Genomic DNA, 8432 nt, shown 5'->3' with positions numbered 1-8432 from the left:
TGTTGAATGGTTGAAGAGCATTTTGTGTTGAAGCACATAAGGAAGGTGTGAGTGTGTGTGTGTGTGTGTATGTGTGTTGTATATGGTTTGTTTTGGTTTCCTTCTTTCTCCATAAAAGAGGGTGGTGCCCCTAAGAAATATGCGTGTGTAGGGTCTCACGGAGTGGTTGTCTGGTGGGAGCCTTGAGTTGAGCCCCATCTCAAAAAATCCACTCTCATAAAAGTGGTGCCCCCACGGAGGAACTTTCCTAATTGCCTTCTATTCTCCTCATGAACAATAGAGTTGCACCATATGCTTTTCATTTTTCACAACGCATCAGAATTAACATTTGTGTAGATCGCAAATTTTTTTACCAACAACGCATTGTTTTTATGTTTGGAGCAGAAAGACTTGGTGAAATCTTGGCATCTCCAAATCCCATCATTCTTCCATTCATTAATTATGATGATTCATATGAGTAGCGTTAAATGGTAACCTTGCATTTGAACTACATTTCTACTCAAATGTATATATTTTTATCAAAGTTTTAACCTAGTGTTCATTCTCTCTTTCCGCAATAGACTTTTTCTATACAAACACCTTACCCTTCTTAGATCTTTATGCATTTACATCATATTTCTCTCTTCATGCTAAATGTAAATAGTAAACTTAATTCTACTCTCCTAGTTTTTTTACTGCATATTCTTTTAACTAATTACCTTTACTAATTTAAATAGCTATCTACATCCCATAATTTGTAAATAAATAATTTATGGGCACTTATCTTACCCATCTTCTCTCAAGGGTAGGGTTAACCTTGTAGGCCTTCCCTTCCCCACCACTATGTGACCCAACTCTTGGATCATTTACTTGTGTTGGTCAACAAATCTTGAATAGAATGTATATCCCCAATAAATCAAACTTTATTGGAGCCTACCTCATTTGTTTAAGATGGATTCTCTTTTGAAAAAAGCATGCTACACCTTGGATGCATGCTAAAGGCCCCCCTACAAGAAGACTTAGTTCAAAAGGTGTTTTGGATGCATCTTGAAAGCCTTAGCTCATGGGTATACTTGAGGAACATTCCAAAATCAGCTTAAACACTTTGAGAAGGTCAAATTTGCCTTTTACAGCACCCAATTCTGAGTTACAGGCTGAAAGTTATGGTGAAAACAGGGTGCTACGGACACTGTTACTGCAGGTCAAAGTTACAATCAGGTAAACCACAAAGGTGAAAAGTTTTCTTGACTTCTCCAACATTCTAAAATACCAATGGGGAGTTAAAAACCACTTGCATGTGGAGGGGTCGGCTCAAGATGCTTCCAGAGACACAACAAACAAGATGGGGACACTCTGCAGGAGCCACTAGAGGGACATCATGGTGGGGCCCACATACATTATCAACCCTTATGGAGCCTCCACGACCTAAAAGGCTATTTTTAATGAAAAAATAAGTCCCTTATTTTCATAATTGAAGGAATGGTCAAAAGGGAACCTAACTATGGTTAATCACCTACCCTAGTCAAGTTTAACCTAACCCAAGGTCTTGTACAGCTATAAAAAGGCCCTTTGACAAGCACAAAAATACACACACCTACTCCATTGCTACAAATAAGCTCCTCTAAGGTTAGGGAAGCCCTAATCTCTCTCTCCTCTTGTCTCCCTATCCATTTCCTAAGCTCGCTATCATAAGCGGCACCATAGAGAGAGCATCAATATGCTATTGCTACCATTCTCTTGCAAACATTTCTCTTATCATACTTATCCCTAAATAAGGATTGTAGATTCTATATGAGAGCAAGGATATAGAGTTCAATGATCTATCTCATGGTTTGATCAACAAATTGTTGCAATTGGGGTGTCGTCATCACACTTTTGCTCTAAACGCATGTAAAATTGGTAAGCCTATCTTGGCAGCTTCTCATATTTTGTGCTCATTGGGTTGCTTGTTTGTTGAGAAAGTTTTTTGTGCACCATGGTGTCTATTTTCTTGGCTTCTCTCCTTATGTTGTGTGTAAGTAAGTCTTGGGGCTGCATAGATGGAGAAGAGCTCTCTATGCATGCCGCCTTATGTGTGTAAGTAGTCTCTTCTTTTGGGAAAGGAAAGGAGTTGTCAAGTATTTGTACATTGTGGTGTTTTGAGTTTTGAGGTTTTGTGATTGCTTTTCTTAGAAGTGTATGAGCACTAATATGGTGAAGGTCAATCTTTGCATGTGAGTTTGTGCAGTGTTCAAAGGGATTGCTTAAGGAGTGTGTGTTGAATGGTTGAAGGGCATTTAGTGTTGAAGCACATAAGGAAGGTGTGAGTGTGTGTGTGTGTGTGTATGTGTGTTGTATATGGTTTGTTTTGGTTTCCTTCTTTCTCCATAAAAGAGGGTGGTGCCCCTAAGAAATATGCGTGTGTAGGGTCTCACGGAGTGGTTGTCCGGTGGGAGCCTTGAGTTGAGCCCCATCTCAAAAAATCCGCTCTCAACGCATTCGAATCTTCATCAGATCTTCATTGAAGCGCTGATCCCGTGTTGGAACGGGAAACTCATCATGAAGTATGCTGATGACTCTGGCTTTTAAATCACTTGGTACTTCACTCCATTTGTTTAGTATGTAGTGTCTAAACAGCTGAGAGCAAAGACCACGCATGCGCGAGATCACCTTCTTGCCGTCATCATCCATGATGATGCCGCCGCTGAAGTCGACGGAGTAAGGCAAGCCCTCTGGCCAGTGACGCGTGAACCTGGGTGTCCCGGTAGGGGTCTCTAGCAGCGTGTCGATGGGGGTACGGACGTCAGGTGTCTCCACCGGCGTCTGGGCCCCGAAGCGAGGAGTGTCAAGTGGGGTGGCTCCTGGCGGAGTAGGTAGAGGTGTGTAGCTGCTAGGAACAGTCAGCCGCGCATAACCTGGCGTAGATGGCGATGCTGTGGCTGGTGTGGGGGCGGGCAAAGAAGGGGAGGGTAAAGAGCCTCGTCGAACACGAGGCGGTGTGGAGGCATCGGCGGCAGAATCCCCACAACAACCTCCACCGCCACCACTAGAGCGCCGGTGTCTAGACGAGTGTAAAGATCGTCTCGTCGACACCGAAGCTTCGGAGCGCGCCAAATGCTCCGAAAGAGAGGGAGATGCGGATGGAGTAGGAACGCGCGATGATGCGCCAGAGCGATGACGCTCCACGTACCACTGTCTCTGCTGCGGTGACAAAGAAGAAAGAAACTCCTCATCATCCATACCTGCATTAAACACACGAATATTTAAACTTAATATTGAATGAATAGAGTAGACAATGACGCAAAGACCATTAAATACAATGACATAATGACGCATATAAATACAATGACGCAATGAACTGAGTGATAGAAGAGGCAAGTCGAAAACTCAGAATTTTGAATCAAAAGATGTGGGTGCGAGTAGAAAAGAGTGTTATACACCATGGAAGGTACTTAGAGAGCCAGAGCTTTTACAACACGGAGCAAAATTGTTCAAATACAATATTTGTGGCTTTAAGAGATCTCTCTCTCATCCTCGCATAACTCAGCATAACTTCCTATATCTATATAGAGCTCTCCGTTTAAACACATATCCTCTGTTTCATTTTGTAGCTCCTCTGCATGCACCCCATATAGAGTAGTAGCATCTTGATGCTCGTCTGGAACTACCGCAGCGGCTTCTGATTGAGCATCTTCTCTGATCTCCTCCATTGATGCCGTTGTGATTGGCACATGGTAGCCTTCATACGTCCTTGCACTACGAGGGGCTACCTCTATGACGTACCACCAGTTTGATGTAGACTTTGTAGGATGAAATATTACCTGCCAGAGCCACATAACTTACATGAGAGCTTTCAAGCACATAACTTGTAAAAGGGGGATGTTAACTATTTACATACTTACTTGTTCACAATGCTCGGGTAGTACGAAAGTGTCTCTTAGGTCAGTCCATTTCTTAGTAGAATCCACCTCAAGAAAACCAGACTCTCCTCTACGCACAGTAGCGTTGCGACCCTCCATGATTATCTTGAACCATTGCACGTCGAACAAGTCGACAAAAAATCCTCTGTAACCGATCCTCAAAATCTCTTGTAGCGTGCTGAAGTAAGTGAGTTCCGCCACCACAGGATCTGCATGAGAGGAACTTCGTCGACGAGACTGTTCAAATTTTGCCATGATTCCACAATCTTGAGTAAAACGCTTTTTGTCGATCCGTTCCACCCTAAAATGTCGACCTTTACACCATGCTGCTGTGTATGACTTATACTACAACGAACAAAGATTATGAGTGGCCATTCAAACGTTTAGAAATAAAGTCACTAGCTAGTCGTACATTGCAAACTTACCTTGGTCATGCAACCCCGAGAGTACTCCCACTCTTCCTCAGTCACTTCGTCACCGCATTGTTGTGCGCTTTTCAATTGGTTGTGCAACCATCTTAAGCTCATGAATGTTGGTAGGCTCTCCAGACCCGTCGGATAGTGCATCGGTGGTCGTCTTCCCCGTCTCCACTCGATTCGTGCCCTTTGTCGCTCTTGCTTTGCATCCTTATATTGTGAAATCCACTTTTGCATCACTGGATTGTGAAGCATGAAAAATCGGTTGATTTTAGCCTCTAGATCTTCCGTCATCTTCTTCTCAACACCGAGATTGCACATGACAATCCCAGATATGCGCTCATCATCTATGGTTCGCCATAGCGTGTCCCAGGCTTTATCAAATCCGTCTAGCCACTCTCCAATGTACACTAGGGACTCTGATACCAACCAACCTTCTGCCATGCTACCCTCCGGACGTGCCTTTTGACGCACATATCCCTTAAGCGTTTTCATGAAACGTTCAAAGAAGAACATCCATCTGGAATGAACTGTGCCAGCGATTTCCACCTCATCAACTATGTGAACAAGAAGATGCACCTGAATGGTTAGCATGGTAGTAGGAAAATGTTTCTCAAACATGCACACAAGCTCCGCAGCATTTAGTTTGGCGAATGGTATGGAGTCTACGTTGATCTCCTTTTGTGAGATCCATTGCACCAGCTTTGCAAGTTTGTAGATTGTGTTACGGATGTCGAGAGACAAACATCCCTCAATGGAAACCGGTAAAATAAACTATAAAGTATGTGCAGCAATGATATTAAAGTCCACTATGAACGTACCTGACACATTTTATGCCAATCGTGTGACTTCAAACCGGTAATCTTTCCTTCTTTAGTAAAACACGTTCGGAGCGAGTGCATTACGCCATTGGGGGTCCTCAAAGATCGAATGGTCTCTTTTACTTTGCGTTCTTGGGCTCCTGTGAAAATCCATGGTGCTTTAGGGAGTTTTATCGATCCATCAGACGCTGTTTGCGGCCAATATTTCTCCATACGATCCACATTTCTAAGGTCAACTCTGGCTCCCAAAGTATCTTTCTTGCCGGTCAGATGGTCCCATAGTAGATTACCCACATTCTTGAATATGTGCATTGGATCGAGCAAGTGATTGATCATGAGTCGGGGCCAGTATGGTAACTCGCACCATAGAGATAGTCTCTTCATCCCTGGAGGCAATCCGTCATCGCACATCTCCTTATGCTCTAACCATGCTTGTGCAGACATCCTTGGTGGCTCTCTTCCCAAAAAGCCATCGCGTAACACATGATTCTCTGGAAGATACGCTTGATGACCTTCGTAGATTTGCTTCTTCAGTGAGGGCGCCCTACATGCATTCAGTCTAGGTCCACATGTGACACATGCTCTGTATCCGCTTGTTTGAAGCCCTGCATGTATACACATGATAATAGATCAACTATGGGAAAAAACAAGATTTATAGTGTCTGAGTGAGGAGTGTCAATAAATCACCTGAGCATTCTGTTAGCCCGGGATAGCCATGCATGGTCCACAATAGAATGCCTTTGATCAAAGCATTCCGTTGTCCTGTGTGTCGGCTCATATCCACCACCTCTATGCCAATCCACAATTGTTGTAGCTCTTCCAATAGTGTACGAAGATACACATCCATATTCTCCACTTTATATCGCCCTGGCACAATCAAGCTTAGCCATAAGTGCCCCTTCTTCGTAGTCAACCACGGGGGAATGTTGTAGTTGACGATGAAAATGGGCCATACACTGTAAGATGTTGATCTTTGACCAAATGGATTTACGCCATCCATAGCTAGGCCTAAATGCAAATTTCGAGCTTCCCTGGCAAAATCCGACCATGTTCCATCTATATGTTTCCAGGCTGCGCAATCTGCAAGAATTCGTAGCACACCATCCGAAGATTTATTCTCCTCATGCCATGATGCTAGGGCGGCCATGGACTTACATTCGAAGAAATGCTTGATGCGAGGAAGCAGAGGAAAATGTCGCAAAACCTTTTGTGGAATTTTTGTCCCGTGGAGATCTACTCGATATCACATTTCGGACACTTCTCCATGTCTATGTATTCCCCTCTGAAAAGAATGCAGTCATTAGGACAAGCGTGGATAGAATTGTAATCCATCCCCAAGTTTCGCAAAATCTTTCTTGCTTCATCTCGAGAATCTGGCATCACATTGTCAGCTGGTAGTATGTGCTCTTTAAGCAATCTACACAACATAAAAATACGATACAGTCGTGTAAAAATCTATCAGATCATTATACATTTAGAGTTTTATTAAAGTAAACTAATTGTAATAGATCACCTGAAAAGCGTTGTGACGCTAGTGTCACTCCATCCAAACTTTGCCTGCATGTTGAGAAGAACCAGGAGTGCTTTCAATCTAGACATACGTGCTCCATTATACAATGGCGTATCGGCTTCACTTTTCATATCATCATAGATAAGCCTTTCTGAATCCATGATCGTCTCGATCATTTCATCAATCTCGGGCTCAAACATTGCCTCGTTGGGAATGTGCTCTACATGATCATCCCCCGAGCTGTCAGAGGCTACATCTTGTGGCCTCACATATGCTGCTTGACCAAAGCGCCTGCGAACACGTCTATTGGGTTGCAAGATTGCTGCTTGTTGGCCAGCGTCAGAGTCCGACGAGTTATAATTGCCAACAACTCGATCTATAATAGATGGATCGAACTCGCCAAATTCGCGAACATGCTGCAAAGAAACACGTCTTGTCTGTCGCACAGCATGCTTGCATTGATTACAAGGACATAAGACCCTCGTTGAGAGATAGGTGTTTCGGTTGGACGGTCCCACATCCTCGCCACTACTCATAATGAGGATAAAAATCTTATAACCAGGACAACAAATTTAATATTCTATTGGCATTCTTCGTCTTATCTCTCTCTCTCTCTCTCTCTCTCTCTCTCTCTCTCTCTCTCTCTCTCTCTCTCTCTCTCTCTCTCTCTCTACCTCACATTCTCTAGTCATGTCCAATCCCCGCACACCTTGGTCTAGAGGTGCACGGAGATCAGAACCACTGGGTTATAATCTCGTCTTTATTGGTCAATACCTATATTTGTGGGTACAAGAAATCTACAGACCCACGTCTACATGATACTGCATGTAGTGGACAAAACCCCTTTGCCTCTTCTCTAGCTGTAGCACTTCACAACATCTTAACATCTTTTCACAGTAGATCTTTTCACTGTTCGTCTAACTCTAAACCCTAAACCGTAAGTAATTCTTGCATGGACTCGATCTAACGTAAATAAGCGTAAATCTAAATAAACATAAATCTAACTAAAAATAAACCTAAATCCAATTTAACGTAAGTCTACATCTAACCTAATCTTTAACGTCTTTTGGGATAGTTTCCTACGACGTTAAAACTCTCTTCTTCTTGTGTGTGTGTGTGTGTGTGTGTGTGTGTGTGTGTGTGTGTGTGTGTGTGTGTGTGTGTGTGTGTGTGTGTGTGTGTGTGTGTGTGTGTGTGTGTGTGTGTGTGTGGGTAAACCTAAATAAACCTAAGTCTAATCTAATAGAACATAAATCTAAATCTAACGGAAATTATGTTATATTAAAAACAAAGAACTAAACTAACAAGGATTATAAGAACCTTAAAACTGATTTAACACATAAATTTTCACATAACTCGGCAAGAGTTGGCATTCTCATCACTAAAGATTTGAGAGTTAACGTCCGGCGGTGACGCTGCCTCATCTCCATCCACATCTGACGACAGCAATTGGCCCTTTGGACCATTCTTGCTCTTGTTACTAACTTTGAAGTTGCTGTTGAATGACTAGAGGTTGTCTAGATGGTCATTGTCGGGGATGTAGTGACTCTTGCCGCCCTGAAGATCCACCTTCTTCCCTATCTTCTGAAGACATTTCACCAGTACTTTTGGATCGACGGAGCCCACCATGAGTGAAGGCAGCAATACCCTATATTCCATTGAGGGCTTTCTTCACCCGCTTCATGCAGGCATCGCAGTCTATGGAGACCTAAATCTAATCTAATATAACGTAAATCTAAATCTAACGTAAATAAACGTAAATCTAACTAAAAATAAAACTAAATCTAATCTAATTTAACTTAAATA

The sequence above is a fragment of the Adiantum capillus-veneris genome, chromosome 4, assembly GCF_014529385.1.
Source record: "Adiantum capillus-veneris isolate H3 chromosome 4, ASM1452938v2, whole genome shotgun sequence".
Classification (NCBI taxonomy): Eukaryota; Viridiplantae; Streptophyta; class Polypodiopsida; order Polypodiales; family Pteridaceae; genus Adiantum; species Adiantum capillus-veneris.
This window is presented reverse-complemented; position numbering follows the sequence as displayed.